The 21,566-nt window shown below is 40.3% G+C and overlaps 1 long non-coding RNA gene across 1 annotated transcript in view; it reads left to right on the forward strand.

Moving 5' to 3' along the window:
• The window catches only part of LOC143651534 (uncharacterized), a 41,669-nt gene extending 22,152 nt beyond the window's left edge, over window positions 1–19,517 (forward strand). The window contains exon 3 of the long non-coding RNA XR_013160017.1: window positions 18,827–19,517. This is a non-coding gene — a long non-coding RNA (uncharacterized LOC143651534). The remainder of the gene's footprint in view (window positions 1–18,826) is intronic.
• Window positions 19,518–21,566: the final 2,049 nt, after the last annotated feature.

The raw sequence follows: 21,566 nt of genomic DNA on the forward strand, positions 1-21,566 counted from the left end.
AACCGCCAGCACTGTCCTCAGCACATGCCTTCTCCAATACCTTTATGCACAGATACTTTACTGCATTGGAACATATTAGAGACACAGTTTGATGTCATGCCATTTTTACTTGATAAGTAAAGCTTGTTTCCATATTATTAAATAATTATTGAAAACATTATTTTCATGACTAGATAATCTTCTGTCCTGTGTCTATCTTTATATCACAATTTTCCCCATTTCCCTTTTGTTAGACATCTAGATTGTTCCCATATCTAAAAAGCCATCCTTCAAACATCTTAAAGGGCTCTATTTCCAAAGGAAACGTTCTGAGAAGTAGAATTATTAGTTCAAAGGGCACTGGACTAATAATCTCATGACAATTACCTATTGTTTTCTATAAAAAAGATTAATGAACTGAGGGGCTCAACAGCTCAGGGCAAGCCACTGAATCATCCATCTTCAGCAACCCTATCTAATGTTATTAACAAGTTGACAATTTAGTAGCTGAAATAGGTTTATTTTTTTATGCAATTTGCCTTTTTGATTATTAGTGAAGATAAAATGTTTCACATGTTGGTTATAAGAATATTTCTTTTGCTGCAGATTTTTCAGTGGGAGTGCATTTTCTGTTTACTTTCTTTGCTTGATTATATATTGGCATTACTTTCTTTTAATATATAAGCTCTCATTCTAGATTAAAGATATTAATATCTTGTCTTTAGGTTACAAACATTGTTTCCAGTTTGTTTATATTTTTTCCATTTTGGTTTGCTTTAAACAATATATATTGTCTCATTTCTAACATTCAAAATAAGACTATAATCATGGGGGAAACTTGGGCAACATATATAGAAATGTAAACTAAGAAACAAAATATGTTTTGAATTCCACCAGAAATAATTGCTATTGTATTTTGGTGTAGCTCCAGCTCTTGACAGAGGCACAACTTTTTTCATTTAAAACTGGAATTATAAAGCATAACATAACCTGTTTTTGTGAGCGTTTTCTTTGTTCACTCAATAGCACCATGATATTGAATAGCTATAAGCTACTCCCTTATATGGATGTTACAGATCATATGAAATACGGATTCTAGATGCTTCAAAACATTATCCAGAATAAATATTGTTTTGATACAGAGTTTATCTAATTATTCCCTTTGGATATCATCTTGGGAGTAAACTTGTTAGGGCCAAGGATCCACCCATTTTAAAGACATGATTAAAAATGACACAATTGTCCTCAAGGAAGGACAAAACTGAAAATGGGTGAAAGAGTAAAAGTAACAAGGAGTGTGAGCATTAATTGGTGAGGTTATGGTGTCCAGTTGTTTGGTCAGACCGGGCTTAGAATACCCTGTGGAGATATTTGGTAGATGGGGTCAGCATCTATAATCAATTGACCATAATGTGGGTGCACTTTATCCAGTCAGTTGGAAGTCTTCACAGCAAGAGCTGTTACAGTCCAGAGATCAGAAGTGGTCAGAGGGTTCCAGAGGTCAGAAGAATTTCTGGCTCAAGATTTCTTCAACATCAACTCTCGCCAGAATTTCTAGCCTCCCAGCTTTCCCTAAGGAATTTGGACTCAAGACATCAACATCACCTTTATTGGGATTTTAATTTTCCTCTAATTGTATGAGCCAATTGCTTATAATAAATCTTTCCTATATGTATGTTTATATATATATATATATATATATATATATATATATATATACATACATAACATGTACATACACACAGATACATATAGACTTTTAGTTTGCTAGGTGCTGGAATGCAACACACCAGAGATGGATTGGCTTTTAATAAAAGGGGATTTATTTCATTAGTTCTTCAGAGAAAAGGCAGCTAATTTTCCACTGAGGTTCTTTCTTATGTGGGAAGGCACAGGATGGTCTCTGCTGGCCTTCTCTCCAGGCCTCTGGGTTCCAACAACTTTCCCTGGGGTGATTTCTTTCTGCATCTCCAAAGGCCTGGGCTGAGCTGCGAGGGCTGAGATGAGGCATGCTGAGCTGCTTGGGCTGTGCTACATTGCGCTCTCTCATTTAAGCACCAGCCAATTAAATCAAACATCATTCATTGCAGCAGGCATGCCTCCTAGCTGACTGCAGATGTAATCAGCAACAGATGAGGTTCACGTACCATTGGCTCATGTCCACAGCAACAGAACTAGGTGCCTTCACTTGGCCAAGTTGACATCTGAACCTAATTACCACTATATATATATATATATATATATATATTCTGTTGCTCTGGAGAGCTCTAACTGATAAAGGTGGTATAGGTAGAATCTGATATTTACTATGTGCTTAACAAGCATTAATTCCTTCCTCTTTTTGTCATTTCGGGTTGAAATTCTGAACTTTGGTGAAATTTTGTATCATGTCTTTTTGGATTAAGAAGCAGTGATTTTTAACTACTTACTGTGTGGAGTGTGTGACTATGTGTGGGCATTCCTAATTTAAAAAACAAGTAGGCGGACATCTCTCCCCAAAACCAATGTGCCTTTTCCTGCAGTTCTCTCCCTTAATCACATATTCATAATTTCCTTACAGCATGTCACACACCATGACAAGTCCCATGCTGTGTCCATCAGGGTCTATTAAGGATGCTGATATTTTCCAAAGTGACACTGCAATGTGGTGTTGGGACCAAAACCTTTTGGGATAATATTGTTTCCAGCGGTGCTCAATGTCCGGACAGTGGTCATCTCTGGTCCGCAGAGACAAGTGCTGAGCGTTACTGATGCATGAAGGGCAGGTAGCAACCAAGAACACCTTGAATTATCAGAAGGTGGGCATGGTCAAAGGCAGGGGGCGCAGGATGAGATCTTAAACTATTTTAAATAATAGCAATAATGCCCATTTATTGAGTGCTTGCTACAGTCTAGGCCAAAGGCTGGCAAACTAAGGATCATGGACCAAATCCAGCCTATCTGTCATTCATCTAAGTAAATCTTTACTGGAATGCAGCAAGGCCCCTTTATTTCTGCAGTCTCTGGCTGCTCTCACATTACGAAGGCAGAGTTAAGTAATTGTGGCCGAGACAGTATGGCCCACAAAGACGAAAATGTTTACTCTTTTGTTCTTTAGAGAAATAGTTTGTCAACCTCTGGCCTAAGCAATATACTCTACAAATAGACTTCTGGACAGTTTTTTGTTTGTTAGTTTGTTTTTCCATGATGAGCGTCACATTTCATTCTTTTTCCATCTGAGTATTCCAGTATTGCAGCACCATTTGTTCAGTTTTTTTTGGTGGGAGGAGGACATGCACAAGCCAGTAATCAAACTAGGATTTTCCATATGGCAGGCAAGAATTTTATCACCAAACTACTCTTGTACCCCCATATATAACTTTTTATTATTATGTCATTTCTTAATCTTAAAAGAAGTACATGTTCATTGTTGTCAATTGGAATAATACGTTTATTTGTTTAAATTCAGCAAAGATGAAAATTCAAATTACCTTTCTAAGCCCATCTCTTGGGCCACTTTACCTCTTAGTGCCTCAGTTTTTTCTTCTGTAAAATGGGTAGGGTTGTTATGAGGACTGAATGAATACAAAGCACTGAGTTGCCTGGAGCATAATAAATACTCAAAGGAAGGCAATCATTCTCAGTGTACATTTGGCTGCAGTGGTGTGCTGGAATTGTTCTTGATTTGTATAACTTCTTTAGATAATAAGGATATTACCCTTTTGTTTTCCTATTGAAACCACAAAGCAATGGGCCTGATCAAATTCTAACCAAAGCCCTTGAATTTTCCATCCTATTACTTAAGAACTGAATGTCTCCAGTCCCCGGCTAATTACATAGCACAGAGCAAGCAAGTTATATTTATGAATCATTACTGTTTCAGTTGGAGTCAAACAGGAAAGCAGAAATCACTTTGAGTATTTAAAACAGAAGGGTTTTAATGCAGGGAAGTGGTTATGCAGGTGATGGAAACCTCTGAGACTCAATCGGGCTAGTAAGGCAGAGCAGGAACTAGCAAAAGTAGAAAGTTGCTAGGACCCCCAGGCTGGAGGGGAAGGGAGTAGGCCTGAGCCCATCTGGGGCTTTGCACCTGGTGCTCCTCTCTGTCGTGATATGCATCATACTGCACTGTGCTTGCTCCTGGTGAGTGTCTCTGCTGGACTGGTACTAATTGACAGAGGGCTTATGCCTTGCTCATTTTTGTGTGGTCCAGCGCCATCGGGTGTGGAGAAGGCACTTATGCAATGAGTAAATGAAAGAGGTACCATAGACAATTTGAGCACTTCCAAGGGGAGGTGTGCAATGAGATAGAAAGAGCATGGACTGGGGGGCACAGACTGATCGAGGTTTGAATCCTAATTCTGTCTTTAACTTCAAGTCACTTCACTTCTCTAATTCCTTCCCCTGAAAAATGCAGGACCATCATCAAGGTTAAATAGGAATGCAAAATAAACTGAATTTCCATACTCACTAAGTTGAGAATCCAACAAGGTGATAGACATGGGATATTTTTTTGCTTGTGTTTTTATTACCCTCAAATTATGGATAGACCTGCATTTTATCCATAAGGGAGAAAGAGGATGAGACAAGTCACAGCCCAGCCTGGAAGGGTGATTGAGAATATAGAATCCAAGGTGGCAAGTTTGTGAAACATGATGATCCAAAGAGAGAAGAGAATTAGCAATTAATACCAACTGAGCATTTACTACCCACCCGGGCTCTCTATGCATGTTGTCTGGCAGACTCCTAATAAGGGCTTAGTCTGTCAGGTTTTGCCATTGCCTTTTGAGCAGACAGATGAGAGTCAAGGAGCTCAAATAACTTAACCAGTTAGTAAAGAGCAACTAGGGGAGCCAGGATTCAAATATTAGAGAGAGTTACGCCATAGCTTATGTTATATATATTCTTTCCTCAAAATGAAGTTGCCTTCAAAGGTGCAGAAGAAAGATAAACTGGAAAGGAAAACTGTGGATATGAAGGATGAGCAGAAGAAAAAGGGGAAGCGGGGAGAGAGAGGAGACATATGAGATTCATCCATATCTATGGATTTTACCTCCAAGTTTTTCCAGTCCCCTTCGGCTTTAAATTTTGTCAAATAGTTGACAAGTCAGAAACTCTTCTGCAGCTGCAAATATGGAAGCAGTTGACACTTCACAAGGAGAAAACATTCACTTCTTTTCATCCTAGTCCTGGTCCAGAAAGCAGAAGACTGAAGACAAAATCCATTCTCTAAAGTTAATGTTTTCAGTGCTCTCTGGGGGTTTGGTTTAACTTCAGTGTTAGTGTTGGGATAAACCCAATTTATCCATGGTGCCAAGTAGAGGAGGGAAAACTGTATTCATGTACTTTGGAAAGATTGCCCTTTAAGAATGCACACTTGATGGCTTCCAGGGACTCTTCAGGTTTCCATTCATTGCTCTCAGGTCAGAGGATGTTGGGAGAAGCTCTGCTATGTCAACACTTTTGACTTTTAGAGGGTGATCATGAGATGTAATCCCTAGGCAAGTCCTTATCTGGAATGCAATTTTTTTCTCAATTTCCTATCCAGAACATAGCAGCTAATTAGGGAGAAAATCTATAAAATATTGCAAACAGACCATAGAATCATTACAAAGACAACTGAAGTCCATCCTCCAAGCCCATTCACTTTCTTTTCAACCAAGTTCTCATAAGCTCAGTTTTCAGTCTCTTAATATTCTAAAAATGCAACACTGAAATACATTAGGGGCTATTGTAAGCAGACAGCATAGTGCAGTAAAGCATAGACAATGTGGACTAGTCAAAAAGCTCTCAAACAATCCTTATTAAAGAACAATAATGACAACAATATAATATAGTCATTGGACGGGAGTAATTTATTTTAGAGGCAAACAGCCCTGCCCACTATGGGGGCCAAAACAGACCTTATTACATTTTAGTTCAGTTTAATGCGGGTTTTCCACAAAAATGAACTTAAGCCAGAAAGATGGAAAAATATGTAAATAAAAGGAAAGGGAACACTTACTATTATTTTCATGTACATTTTTATTTTAGAATAGTTTTAGATTTACCAAAAAAGTTTCAGAAATAGTTCAGAAAGTTCCCATAGAACCTACTGCATTTCCCCTATTATTAACTTAACATTATTGTGGTACCTGTGTCACAACTAAGGAATCAGTATCAATACATTGCTATTAACTAAAGTCATACTTTCTTCCTTAATTTTCACCTAATGACTTTTTCCTATTCCAGGATCCCACATTACATTTAATCATCATGTCTCCTTAGGCTCCTCTAGTCTGCTATAGTCTCTAGGCTGTCCTTGTTTTTGATGACTTGAACAGTTTTGAGGAGGGCTGGTCAGGTACTTTGTAGAACGTCCCTCAATTAGAAAATGTGTGTGTGTGTGTGTGTGTGTGTGTGTGTGTGTTTTCATGATTAGACTGAGGTTATGGGCTTTGTGAGGCAAATCAGAAAAGTAAAGTGCCCTTCCATCACATATACTATCAAGTGCATACACTATCAACATGCTGACCACCACCTGACTGAGGTGGTGCCTGTCAGGTTTGCTTTCCATAAATTTACTGTTCTCCCTTTTCCATACTCTGCTCCTTTGGAAGGGAAGCATTATGCACAGCCCACACCTAAGGAATGGGGAGTTATGCTCCACCTCTGTGAGAGTGAAGTATTCGCATTAATTATTTGGAATTTTTCTGCATGGGAGACTTCTCCCCCATTTGTTTATTTATTTGATAATTTACTTATATCAGTGTGAACTCATGGAAACTTATTTTATACATTGGGTTATAATACAACACCACTTTTTATTGTTGCTTAAATTGCTCCATCTTTGGCCATTGGGAGCTCTTTCATTTGGTTCCTATGCACCTGTAACATACCCACACCCTTTGGTTTACTGAGCACTTCTTCATTTCCTGCCACTACAAGATGTTCAAGGATCATCTCATATATTCCTTGAGAATATTCCTCCAGACTTAGAATCTGCCATTTCTCCATGGAGTCAGGGTTTCTTTTATCAGAGAATGGTATTAGAAAACAAGAACCAGGCACTGGGTGCACTCATTGCTAGTGAGATGTCATTGCTCTTAGAGAACCTATCACTTTCAAGAAATTTACATTTTAAAATGGTTAAAAATAAGAACACTCCCCTGCTTAAAGAGTTAAATATTTAATTGTTGGGAAAACAAGTTAACCCAGAGTGGTTGATTTTTTACTGGGCTAGGAATAGGAATATCTTGGTTTATATAGAAGAAGACTACTGAAAGCCTTTGAATACTGGCAGATGGATTCAAATAATTGCACACTCTATGTCTTTGGCAACTTAATTATCTTTCTGGTTTTTATTTTATAAGTGGTATTAATAATGTCTAATTTATGTCACTATTTTTAGATTAGACATAATCACACATAGAAAGTGACCAGATCAGTGCCTCTCCATGGTAAAAACTCAAGAAATATCAGTAACCCCCATATCCTAGCTTTTATTACCATCTTTCATGTAAATAATTGATAGTAAACATGTAAGTGTTTAATATGAGTGTGGCTACATGGATTACATTTAATACTTATAACAACCCTAAGACGTTGGTAGAATTATTAATTCTTCCTTAATGGATGAGAAAACCAAGACACAGGAAAGCTCTGTCACTTTTCACTGTCCCAGTCATGGGGCAGGGAGCAGGGTGTCCTCTGGCTCTGGGGTCCATCCTCTTATTCGTTATCTCAAGGATGATCTTGGATGAACCACACACCTTAGTAGTAAAATGGAGCTAATGATATAAAGTTTCTAGGCTTGTTATGTGTCCCAAGGTATCCATCCATTCATCCATCCATCCATCCATCCATCCATCCATCCATCCATCTATCCATCCCAGGAATACTTAGAGAGTGCCTTCCCTGTGCCAGAGAGTATCTAGATCACCCAGCACTTGTTGGAGTTAGACAAACGGAAATTTTCTGAGCAGACACAGCCCCATGGGACTGTGGTGGAAATCAGTTCAGAGGAGGCTAGAGCTCAGAAAGAAGGGATTTTAGTAGACACCTTATCTCACCTGTGTATTTATCATCAAAGTGCTCCTTTGATGCAGCATACCTCCTGGGCTTGGGAACTCAGTCACCATTCACTCACTCCTAGGGCAGTCTGTTCCACCTAATACCAGATCTGCATTCTAGAAAGTTGTTTTTTTTTTTTTTTTTACATTGTGCTGACTTCCTGGTAGACTGGTCAGTGGCTCTCAGTGAAACTTACTGTGCTTATGTAAAATCATCTGATTCTTCTTCCCTTTCTATGACAGGGTTTTGAGATACAGGAAGAAGGGTTTCACATCATCTCTGTGTTTCAGTTTCTTCACCTGTTAAATGAAGATGATAAAACAACATAACTGATAGGGTTGTTCCTTAGGTTTAAATCAAACAATGGCAGCAAAAAACATAGAAGTGTGTCTGATTCATAATTGAGTTATTGCATATTAAATATCATCATTAGCATTACTGTGCCCCAACATCTCCTCCAATCCCCTGCCCCACTAGCAAATTTTACCTTTTAGGAAACAGGGTAAAACTCTTTTTAAAAATAAAAAATTGCCTTATTGTTCTCTTTATTATTTTGATTACATATTATTTAACAGCTTTCAATTTGCCTGGCACCATCTTCTAAATTCCCATGTAGTTCTCACAATGACACATACAGTCATTTCATGACTAGGAAACTGAAGCTCAAAGGAATGGAGAGTTGCTCAAGTTCAATCAATTTGCATTTGAACTCAGGTCTATTAGACTAAAAAGTCAGTTCCTTACAGGCACACCAGGGCTCTGAATAATTCCCTTGGAGTTAATGTATCTCTATCAGAAAATTTCGGACATTTTTGGCAACGGAGGTCACAGCTGATAAAGGAATCAGTGATTCAATTCAATTGTTGCTTTTTGTGCATTTCCGGAGGACACTTAAGGAAGAAAATTAAGGATGCCTGAGCTCATCAGGAGCTCACAGACCAGTGAGAGAGTCAGGCATATACACAGTCTGCAGGTATCTGTGCTGTGGCTATCAACCTCTTCATGGAGAAGACTCTTGAGGGGCTGGGCTTTTTGGAGAAGAAAGCCAAATGTTCTTCCTGTAGGCTGGGAGTAGGATGAATTATACCTGTCTTTGCTTGAGAAGAATGAAATGCAGCCTCAAATTCTCTGCCTTACCCTCAACATCATATCCCAAGTTATTGATGGACTTTACAGACCCTGAATTTGGTCCTTGAAACACCTTAAACTCTGGTCACTTGCTCCTCCCCCAACAAGCCCCTATTTATGTCCTTGTGTGTCATGTGCTCTCAGATTTTGTGTATTCTGTTCCCTACACCAACAGTAAACATCCTCCACCTCATGTTGCAAAATTCTGCCTACCCTCTCGGACATGGTTGAAAGTTGGGTCAGCTCTTTGGAAGCAACTCCTAACCTCCATGAACTGGGTGAATCCATTATGATTCCTTATCATAAGCTTTGAGTTCTTCATTCATTCAACTTTAATTACTTTATTCATCCAACAAGTATTTATGGGGCACTTGATACATTAGGGATGCTGGCTAATATTCACTGAGCATTTACTATGTTTCCAAACACTGTTCTCAGCCTTTTGCGAGTACTGAATCATTTGCTTCCTGACATGACCTTATGGATTATCTTATTACTTTCTCTGGTTTTCAAAAGAAGAAATTAAGACACAAAAATTTAATCAGCTTATTTCAAGTTACTTCTCTAGTTATGCTGGGTGAGATGTGTCTAGAGCTTGAATTCAAGTAGTCTGGGTACTTGAGGGGCATTTTAACCACTGCCTCTCACTGCTTTGCCACCAAAAACTTCATAGGCAGTGGATCCACTGAGTTAATAAGGTAGGCACCTTCCAAGCTTTCACAGAGCTTCAGGCTAGTAGGTGAGACAGATAGACATACAGTTAAGCACGCAAAATAAACATCAACCTAAATTGTATGATGGAAAGAAGGGCGAGCTGGTTTGAATCTGCAATGTACCCCAGGAAAGCCTGTGTTCTTTTAATCCAATCTTATGGGAACAGATCTATGGTTAGGTGGAACATTTTGATTAGGTTGTATCCCTGGAGATGTATCTCCATCCATTCAAGGTGGGTCTTAATCTGCTTACTGAAATCCTTTAAGTGGGAGCCATTTTGAAGAAAGCATAGATATTGGACATAGAAAATACCTCAGAAGATGCTAAGCTAATAGAGAAGAAATCCAGAGTTTATCCCAGAGAAGCTAAGAGAGGACCCTGGACTCAGAAACTGAAAGCAACGAATTGAGAGCAAGGACTAGCAGATGCCAGCCACGTGCCTTCCCAGCTGACAGAGGTGTTCCAGATGCCAGCGGCCTTTCTTCAGAGTCCATCATCTTCTGATGCCTTAATTTTCACACTTTTATGGCCTTAGCACTGTAAATTTGTAACCTAATGAATCCCCTTTGTAAAACCCAATCCATTTTTGGTATATTGCATTCCAGTAGCTTTAGCAAATGAAAACAAAGGGAAACAAACCTCTGTGTCTTACTCATCTGTAAAAAAAAGGCTGATAAGAGTACATTTTCCATGATTTGTTGTAAAGATACAGCAAGATAATTAATGCCATACATCTAGGGTGGTGTCTGCATCTAGCAATCAAAACATGTCCACTATGGTTATTATGTTTTATTGCTACTGCCCTCTTGGACAGCTGGTCCTCCGAAAGTGTTTGCGGAATTAGGCAAATGGACAGATGAGAATCTGAAAGAAACAGTGCATTCCTCTCAAGTGACCTCAATGTGTTATATTTAGGAATTATTTTTAATATTCTTGCCTTTGTGAAGCCCTCACAAGATGAACTGTCTTCTGGAATGCAGGGAGAGCAGGCCCAGGAAACATCTGTGTTCTCTCAGTTTAGGGTTAAATGACAGTGATAGGGTTGTAGGACCATCCCAATTCTATGAACATTTGCTCCAGAGTCATTTGTGACTGGAAATGTGCAAATAAAATCTTATATGTGATCCAATAGGGCAGCAGCAATCTCTACCCAAAGCAACTATTTGGGTACCAGCTGCTTGGTAACAAATACATTTTTAATGAAATCAAACAATCCAGCAGCATTTATTGATTGAGAACAATTGCTTTTAAATACAGTCTAGTAGTCAGTACTGTGAAATTCTTTTTTGTTCAATTAGTTCAGTTGGTTTGAATTAGAGATGCTTGGCTATTAGCTAAGAAAAATAAATGCTATTGCCAGTCAGCATTAAACCCCCACCTCCTTCCCCCATACTAATGCATGGCAGAGCTACCATGCAAAAGAGACTTTTGAGGGAATACCAACTGTTTAGGGGAAGGTAGTCTTACACAAAACTAAGAATCAATAAACTCTGAAATGGAAATCCATTGCAACCCACTATCTTTAATAAGAGGATAGGAAGACAGGGGAGCCCAGTAAACTTTCTTTATTAGAATCTATCAACCTGACTGTGGCTCAGGAAGCCTGTTTTTGGAGGGTGCTTCCCAAACTAGATTTCATAGTATGACCATAGGCCATTGTAGGGAGAAGTTTTATTTACTATATACTTTCTCTTGTCACAGGGACCACCACCCATCCCTTCCTAAATGAGAGTCCAGGGAATTTAACTTCTATTTCCTTCATTTATTTTGAATCTGAGGTTTCCTCGTTTGTATATTGTTAAGGAAGGGCCTCATCATGATTTCTTACCTTGCTCCCTAAATTCATTTCCTTCCTACTGACCAGTCCTAGAAACTGCAGACGGAGGAAGCTTTCTAACTGAGCCACTCCTTATGACCTTCAGGGCAAAGATCAAGATCCTTAGCTTCACCTGGTGGAACGTTCCAAAATCTGAAGCTCTGACCTTGGTTTCATCCATCTCTTCTTTCCTACTTTGGGAGCAGATTCCTTCAATTTCTGTGCCTGGCACCATCCTAAATGGTTTTTTGCAATTAACTCATTTATTCCTTATAACGACGGAGACCCAGAAGGATACTGTTGGTGTTTCCTATTTCTCATGTATTAATTCTCTCTCTCTTCCCGATGTCTAACTCCAGGCCTGGCATCAAATAAACACTCAACAAGAGAATGTTACAATATTTGCATATCAGATTTTGATCATTTTGCAACTGTACCTGGAAAGCAATGGATATTTAGAATGGATCTAAGTATCTGCTTGCAGATTTGGAGGTTTATCAGCAGCACCATATTCCTGATCAGAATGTAACCCCTGATTTCTGAGATTGCATTCAAGGAACACCAGCCGTTCTTCCACAGTGAATACCCAATCCTGGAGGTCACCTTTAGAGACCACCTGCCTGACACTAGAATTTCTGTTCACTCATCTGTTCCAAAGGTGAAGTTCAAGACTTCTTTTTCACTCGATATATCCTTCAATGATGGCTGATTTTATGTGTCACTTTGGCTGGGTTATGATAGCCAGTTGTTTGGCCACACACTGGCCTAAGTGTTGCTGTGGCGGCATATTGTAGATATGATTAGTATCTACAATCAGTTGACCTTAAGTAAAGAAAGTCACCCTCACTAATGGGATGGGCCTTGTCTAATCACGTGGAGGCCTTAAGAGCAAAAAACTGAGGGCTTCGAAAAATAGAACAAATTATGCCTCAAGTGTATACCCTCTGCTACCCTTTCAGTTTCCAGCCTGATAGTTTGCCTTATGGAATTCAGACTTGCCAACCCTCATAACTGTGCGAACCAATTTCTTAAAATAAGTTTTAGAAATCTACTGTTGGTTCTGTTTCTATGATGCACCTTCCAAAAAAATGAGGCTTCACTAGCCCTTCTACTTAATCCACTTCTCTGGGGTGGAGTAACTTCTGGAAACATGGAGTGTGCTTGGCTCAGATTTCCTCTGCTCCTCAGGGATGGCTTTCTGTTTCCACCCACACCTCCTTTGCCCTGCCACTGCTGCCCTTCTGGAGAAGCCCATCTGACCCCCCTCTAACTCCATCCGTGTCTGGTGGATAACTATGCTCGGTGCTGGAGATTGCTTAGCCATCCCATTTGGCTGTCACGTAAATTCCAATCTCTCCAATTTTGCAGTTGTCAAAAATGAAAGCAAATTTTGGCCTTCATCCATTTCTTTCTTATTTGTCAATTTGTTCAGATCTTAGGTAGAAAAGAAGCGTGGTATTAAAACCTTAACAATTTAGTACATTTGTCTGGAACACTGAAATATTTAGGAACACAAAATAGACATGAATTGTTTGCAGTTTTGTTGGGGCAGGTATGTGAGCCTGGAGTGCTACGAGTGCGACACTTGACCTTGGCAGTGTACAGAAGCTCAGATGAAGCCAAGTGGGCCTTAATAGCTGTGCACTTGGTTTTTAACTGCTGGGGCCCAGACAAGAGTCTGTAGGTGCTAGGATACATGGCAATTTGACCCTGGTGGGTAACTACAGGTTACAGCAACTTGGTCCACAGAGGATTGACTTTCTATAAGAATCAAGCTGCAGAGAAGCCATGTGAATGGCTGTAAGCAAAAAGAAATCAGGCATGCTGGGGCCTTGGGTAGGTCACATGGCCGTTATAGGTGACCTTAACAGATGTTGTCCACATGGGGCTTGGCAAGCAAATATCAGCCAACTGCTGGCTTCAGTGAAGGTATGGGCATTGACTGTGCAGTCCCAGGACAGGTTAGGATGCAACTTGACCTTGAACTACATGCATGCAGGAAACAATAGCCTCAGCAAGGGTAAAGGCTATCTGCAGATGTAAAGGCAGGCAGGGTTTTCATAAGCTGGCAGAGACTGGACTGGAGGAGAAAGAGCCTTTTGGAGCAGTTTAGGGAAGGAATGCGGGCTGCCTTCCATCTGCAGGGTAGCTGGGAAAAGCATGCCCTAAAGGTGCATAAGCAGTAAGTGCCCAGTTGAGGAAGCAGCCCTGTATTACCACACAATGAGCTGGACTTCCCTGAAAGGAATAAACGAAAAGTAGTTCAGCTCACCCTTGGGGAGAAGGAGGTGGGGGAAGAGATGTTTACATGGACAGGAACCCTGAAAACCTGAGAAATGTTGGCACAGTCAGAAATTTAGTCTTCTTTAGACCCAGACAAGCACCGGATAATGAGGCTGCAGGGCAGGGATGTACTGAACAGTATTCTCCAACTAAAATAAATGTGGTGACCAGTGAATAAGGGTCTCCTGGACTCAGCAAGCCCATAGCCTGAGACACAACCAACAGGCATGATGTCCCAGGACCGCCAATGCCTATTTACATGAGAGGTAGACACAATCCCACTCTGCCGACTCTGTACAGGGATTGGCACTGCATGGCAGAAACACAGAGCTGGGAGGGAAGTGGGAGTGAGGAGATCTGAATGATCTAGAAGGAAGGAAAAGCAGCTTTCCCTTTCTGAGATAGGAGACAGGATTTCCGGGCAGATTTTCCCCTCCAATGTGGTAGGTGCTCAAATTAACTTATCCATGGAAGATTTTTCCCATTTGAGTTTTATTTCCTATGTTATGGGTTCCAGACAACTGACATAAGTGGACTGGCAACATGATGGGGCTAAAAGTGGCAAGGTTTTCTACATCCCCCCTCCTTCACAGGGTTGCTATTATGGTCTTTGGCAAAATTAAGGATGGGGTTTGGGGAAATTCATTTTTCCTGGGATTACTAGGAATAATACTTTAGGATTGGAAATTGGACTGTTTCAGAGGTTGGTGGTTTGGGAAACATTTATAGTCTTATGGGTCTTATTTGCCCTGTTAATTGTTTAAACTCTTTCAAAAGTGAGAACCTCCTCAGAGAATTGGCATTAAACTAAGACATTGTCTGAAGCCCTGAAAAACCCACATGCTTTTCAATGGAAGATCAGTTCAGACTCAGCCATAGATGCTTAAGGTGCCCCAGTCCAGGCAGGGATTGAGGACTCCTCTGGGTGGGGAGACTGTGAAGCATAAGAAATGGGGGAAGAGAGCTCTTTTTATCTAACAGTTTTGAACTCTGGACTTTTCCCAAAAGTCCATAAGGACCATGAACACCACAGTTTCACTCTTCAATTTCTTTGGAGTCCAACTTACAAAGGGATTTAATCTTCAACTTTTACATTCTCGGCAAAACCCTGACAAAGGGAGCTGTTGAGGCCTCTTGAACATTGACTTCTGGAAGTGGCATGTCACTACTATCAGGCAGGGGGCTCAGGGATATAAGCAGGCTGAGCACATAGCCCAGGCGGGAGAGTGACACCATGCACTCAATTTTCAAGCCTAACATGATAAAAAGGTAATATCATCTGGGGCAAGTTAGGGGCAATGCTTCTTCCATAGCCTGATTTTCCTTCCCAGTAGATGAATATTAGCATCCGGGTCCTGTCTCCACCCTTTTCCTGATGTGTAAATGTGGGAACGAGCTTCATGCAGAAAGGAAACTTGTCCATGTTCCCAGAAACAATCCACCGTCATAGATAGTTAAGCCGCAGCACAGAAAAGCCTCTGACTGTTGACCAAAGTAGGTTCACTTAGCATGCTGATAGGACTCCTACTCTGAGCTCCATCTTCCAACTTAGCCTTGATAATAATAAAAGACATAGGTTGCTCTTGATCTGTTTTATTCCTTGTCCTATTTCTCTACTTGTTTTGAATCTAAGAGGGCAAATATTGTTTTTATCTGAGCAGGGACCTCAGGCCCATCAGTCCTAATGTCTATTGCTAGCACAGTTTTCATGGCCTCCTAGGATGTTAAGTATTGAGAACCAGGCTGTGGCAGAATGAGAATCCCAGCCAAGACTCCTCGTCCCCAGAGATAAGAACTTTCTATTCAGAGCTACCCATTCTGTCATCCATTTTCTCTCATCTATCTATGAGAATAGCTACCACCAATTGCATGCCAGGAACCATGCTAGGTATGTGTGTTGTCTCACCTGATCTTCAAAATAATCCTTGTGTGGCCTCTAAGGGCCCAGAGGCTCAGGGAGGATAGATGACTTGCTCAAGTTTTCATGTCTTCTAAATGATGGAGACAGGACATAATCCAGTTGGTTTTCGAAGCCTGTAGCTTGTTCCAACAGAGCCCCCAGCACCTCCCCTTCCCTGGGACAAGAATCATCCATCCTGGGTTCCATCCCTGTATATGTTACTTACCAGATGATCAGCCTTGGGGATGTTCTTGAACTCTGTAAGGCTCAGACCCTTTCTGACACCATATGTGAAAGGAAATGATCTGCAGTCTGTGTCTAACTCATCGGGATGTCCAGAGGATCAAATGTGAGCCCGTATATTAAACAATGCTTTAAAAATAAAAGTGTTGCACAGGACTTGGTTGATACCCTGTTACTCCCATGGCAAGCGAAAACACAAATGGGAGAAAACTATCTATCCCCCCCCCACCTCTGATTTCCCATTTGAACGCTTGCGAAAGCTTTGGTGTCTTTAGAAGTTCAACTTGAATTAGGATTTGACAAGAAAGTTCTTTGCTACTGTTTTCTTCTTTTTCAAGATTAAAAGAAAAATCTAAATATAGACTACCTTCTGCTTAGCATAGTGCATTCTGAATATCAGCACACTGACTGCTCAGTCACTGAACAAAGCCTGCACCCCCAGGCTGCCTGACACCAGAGCCGTACCCAGCCACGTTTCCCTTTGATGGCCACCTGCCAATCCTACTGCGCAGCAAAGAAAGACCCAGAAACACTCTTTCTGGAGCTTTGTCTTCTGTCAGCTGTTTTATCTTTGTATGGCTTCAACCCTCTTCTTTGTTCTATGACTTCCTGTGTCTCTAATCTAGTATTTTTCTCTTCTGGCTTCTATTCTGGACCCCAACCTGTTCCCCACTCCACCCCCTCCTCCAACAGTTCTTCGTGGTCCGCAGACAGATTTTATATGGCAGCCTGGGGGGTTGTTTGAGGTCAACAGTGGAGTGTCTCATCCACCTAAGCTCCTGCCCCTGCCCCTCTATCTCCAAACATTTTCCTGGGCTGTTGTTCTTTCCTAAAACTCAGACTTTCTCAGGTACCCCCACCTATTTGTCAAAAACTGCCCCTCAAAAGCTCAAGGGACTGCCAAAACTGGGTTTTCCTGGTGGTTCTTGGGGTCCTGTAGACAGAATGTATGTCTCTACCTTCTGTGCCCCCATGGCATTTTTTCATGATTCTTCAAACTGTATCGCTCTTGGCAACATATCCCCTTTCTTTTGGTGGAATATGAATTTTCCAAAGATAGGAACCACTTTTTATTGGAATTTATCCCTATATCCCCTTCACTTTAGCCCCCAGCATGGTTCCTTGTACATGGCAGGCCTCAATAAACACCATGTGAACCAATCTAAATTAAATTCCTTTGTAGGATCAACCTATGTAGAGGCAATTACTACCTGTGTGGCTCTTTGGGATCTGTCAATTGGATGCTATGCAACCATGGTGTGAAGATTAATTTCATGTTTCAAGCTGGCTCAGTTTTACTGTCCAGTTGTTTGGTCAAGCAAGCACTGCCCTGATTGCTACTGTGAGGGTATTTTGTAGATGGATTTTTATCTGTAATCAATTGATTTCTCCATGGCTGATTGCATCTACAATCAAAATAGGAGATTGCCCTCCTCATTCAATCAGTTGGAGGTCTTAAAGCCAGAACTGAGGATTTCAGAAGTCAGAAAGAAGAATTTCTATTTCTACTTCAGCTATCCATATCCTAGGGAATATGAACTTGCCAGACTTCAGAATCACCCTATTGCAGTTTCTAGCCTGCAGCCTGTCCTATGGAATTCAAATTTGACAGTTCCAGGGGGTGGTTGTATGAGCCAATTCCTCATGAAGCTTCTCTCTCTCTTTCTCTCTTTCTTTCCAGGTTCTATGTCTCTGGAGTTTCCTTACTAATACACTTGGAAATGTAAAATACTTATGCTCTTAAAGTTTGCCTCCTCATCTGAAAAGGGACTAATAAGCAAACTTCAGTACATTCCTATGAAGGAAATCTGGTAATCCACCAGAAAGTGTCCAGTCCATGGTAGACTCTCTGAGGATGGCATCTACCTGCCACCAAGTCCACGTCCACGTCTATCTTTAATGACCTGTTTTCTAGGGGCTCCTCTGGACTCACTTTTAAGCCATTATCTAGTCATTTGTAGCCTCCAAACTTTTGAAAGCGGACTTTGTTTTGTCTTCTCTTACTTTGCTTTTCTTATCCTATGTTATCTACTCAAGGATTTGACATTTGATGTGGACAAGCATAATAGATGAAAAAAAAATGTGCAAAGGGTCTGAAATGATACTTTTTGGTTGACTCAAATGAAGAGAAGTAATTTTAAAGGAATCCTTCTGACATCCCTTTGCCAATAACAGGAAGGGATATAAAATATCAGCTTAGTAGAGGGACATCAGACAGCCACTGGTTTAAATTTCAGCTTGGTATTGTACTAGCTCCATGGCTTTGGTTCATAAGATCTAACTGCTCTGAACCTCAGGCTTTTAATTTTTATTCTATTTGAGAATAATGATACTAACCTGGCAAGGGGGTCGCAAGAGACTTGGGGCATTTATCGCACTCTGAGCTAAGTCTGGCACCCTCAGTAGGCGGCAGCTGCTATTCTTAGCCTTAGAGGCCACTGTGGACATAATTGGGTTCCAAGTCCTTCCCTTTTGGGGAAACTCCTCTTTGAGCCTTCTGTGACTCTTCAAGAGTGGACACTGCTTTTCTGAGGTGTGGAGGTCTGCAAACACTTTGGATGATGTATTATGGGGGTGATGTGGGTCACTGATTCATTTCCTTGTCTCCATGTTTATTACTATTTTCCTGCTTCAAAATGAAAACTCAACGTGCTTTGATATATTGATTACAAGGCTGTCTAATTACACAGGGTTTGTTGTTTGTTTTTCTGACATGTCTCCTTGTCTTTCAGTGCAATTTAGTTCTACAAATGCTTCCTGGATGTACATATTGGGCTCAGTGCCCAGCTTGAAATTTGGAATGAGGTGATGAACTGGACCGAGAACCTGCCCTTTAGGAGCTAGAAATCAAGTGAAGAGACAGAGACATGAGTCTCTTCAAGGGCAGAACAAGTTACCAAGTCCCATCAGTGCCTGTGGCCATAGTGTGTTGAAGTGAAGGATGTGATGTGAGAAGACCGAGGCTTGACTGTAGTCACAGGACCTTCAGAAATGTATTCAACGCCTTTGAACTTTGATCTCATCAGCTGCAAAGGGGAGAGAGCATCACCTTCAAAGGCTGGAGGTCATTTAAAAAGAACGGATGCCTGATACCCGCAACAGTGTGGATTAATCTCATGTGCATTCTGCTAAGAGAAAGAAACCTGACTCCAAAGTCTACATACTGCATGCCTTCATTTATATGATATTCTAGAAAAACCTAAACTTTAGAGAATGAAATTAGATTTTTTGAGTGCTTGGACCTGGGAGTGAAGAGAGGGAATTGACCACAAAGGGGCGCTCAGAAACTCTTTGGCTGATAAAAATATTCTTAATCCTGATTGTGGTAGTGGTTCATGAATGTATAGATTTTCCAAAATTCTCAGGACAGTACACTTTAAAAGGGTGAATTTTACTGAATCCATATTGTATCTAAATAAATTAAAAAGCAAACAAGCAAACAAAATGTCTATGCTGGACTGAGATACTGCCTCTGAAAGGATTTCTCATGAGACCTGATAACTAGAGGTGTGGCTTTAGAATTCTTTTCATCTATTCTGAAAAAATAAAGGAAGGTTTACTCTGGAGTAAGAAAGACCCAAGGTTGATCCCAATTCTTCCATTTATTATCTTTGCAATCTTGGTCAATTTACTTAAACTTTCTGAAGTTCTTCATTTAGGAATGGAAATAAAATACTGAATTTTCAGAGGAATGCTGGAGAGAATAAAATGTACAATATAAGGGACATGAACTCAGGGTGTGCTGCATAGGAGATTTTATATTTTTAAAAACACACTAACATTGTGTTTACTATACAGCTCCTGACAACTGTCCAGGTTCTATTTTTATTATGGCTCCATTTCATAGATGAGAAAACAGTAGGTAAGTACTGGGTCAAGGTCATGCCTGGCAGTGGTGGGGCCATGTCACTAACTCAGGTCGTTCAACTTTGAATCTGTCATCACCAGTTAATTCTGCCTCTTTGATTGGCTTATCATTTATAATCAGGCCATTTGATGAAGGGAGTAATTTCTCTATGTGCTTACATGTTAAAAACCATACCTGGATACACTTATCTTTATAGTAGCATTATTTCCAATAGCTAAAACAATGGAAATAACCCAAGTGTCCAGTACTAGATGAATAGGTAAACAAAATGTGGTATAGCCACATAATGGACTGTTATTCAACTGTAAAAAGGAGTACATGTGACAACATGGATAGACCTTGAAAACATTATGCTGAGTGAAACCCACCAGACACAAAAGAACAAATATTGCATGATGTCACTTATATGCAAAACCTAGAATAAGCAAAATCATAGACATGTATAGTATATTAGGGGTTGCCGTAGCTGGTGGGGTGTGATTGGGGGTTCATGCTTCATGGTAGAATTTCTGTTTGAGGTGTCCCCCTGTGCAAAGGTTGCCTTACTTGACCAAAGTGTAGTTCTCAATGAGGTCACCAAAAGAGGTTTCCAAGCGTTCCTTAAGGAAGCCTTCTCAAATGCTGCTGGCAGGATAAGTAATAAGATTTTTTCCAGAGGAAAATTTGGTAATACATGTCAAGCACCTTATAAATTGGCCTTCACTTTAACTTAGCAATTGTTAAATGTAGAAATTGTCCTTAAAGAAATAATCTTATGTAGGTAAAGGTTTATATGAAAAACAACTCCATTACATTACTTTTGCTACTAAAATTCTGGAAACACATTTAATACTCACCAGTTCTGGAGTGGTTAACTAATTTATGGAGCAGCCATAAAATGGAATACTAAGTAACCATTAAAAATCACATTTTAGAAGGCTATTTAATGACATGGAACATATCCATGGTGTTTTTCACGAGAAAAAAAGCAGGATTAAAATTAAAGTATGCATATATGATTATAGGAAATAAGAGTACAATAAAACACATCAAAAACTTTATAGACCTTATATCAAGGTGATAGGATAATGGACCATTTTATTTCAGACTCATTGCTTTCCTGTATTTTCTAAATTTTATATCATATATATATATGATTAGGTGAACCCAACAAATATCATTACGACTTTTAAAAGCATAATAAGATATTTTGCTCCCTTGAGAACAGAAATATGGATCATGCTGATTTCTCCGTGGTAGTTCTGTACCAATAATGACTTTATAAAAGGTGAATTTTGTTTTCCTAAACATGTTGGACACATTGGGTTCTTGGATTCAACCCATGTAGAAGGTTTAGCTTCCACTTAGCTACTATGTGTAAAGGCAGCATTAGACAAGGCCTTAGAGCTCTGTAAGCCATCAATAGCATTAAGGGATAGAAGTTCAAGATGGTGGGGGGAGCTCTGGGCATCACCTTCTCCACTGGGCTCAGAATATAAGAATCTCCAAGCCCACAGCCTGGATCAGTGGCTGCCTGGCCTTTTCCTGAGCACTACTGAGGCCACCCAAGCCCCATACTCTTGTGGAATTTCTCTCATTGCTGCGCAGTTATCCAAGTCTGCAAC

This window comes from Tamandua tetradactyla, chromosome 12, assembly GCF_023851605.1.
Source record: "Tamandua tetradactyla isolate mTamTet1 chromosome 12, mTamTet1.pri, whole genome shotgun sequence".
NCBI lineage: Eukaryota > Metazoa > Chordata > Mammalia > Pilosa > Myrmecophagidae > Tamandua > Tamandua tetradactyla.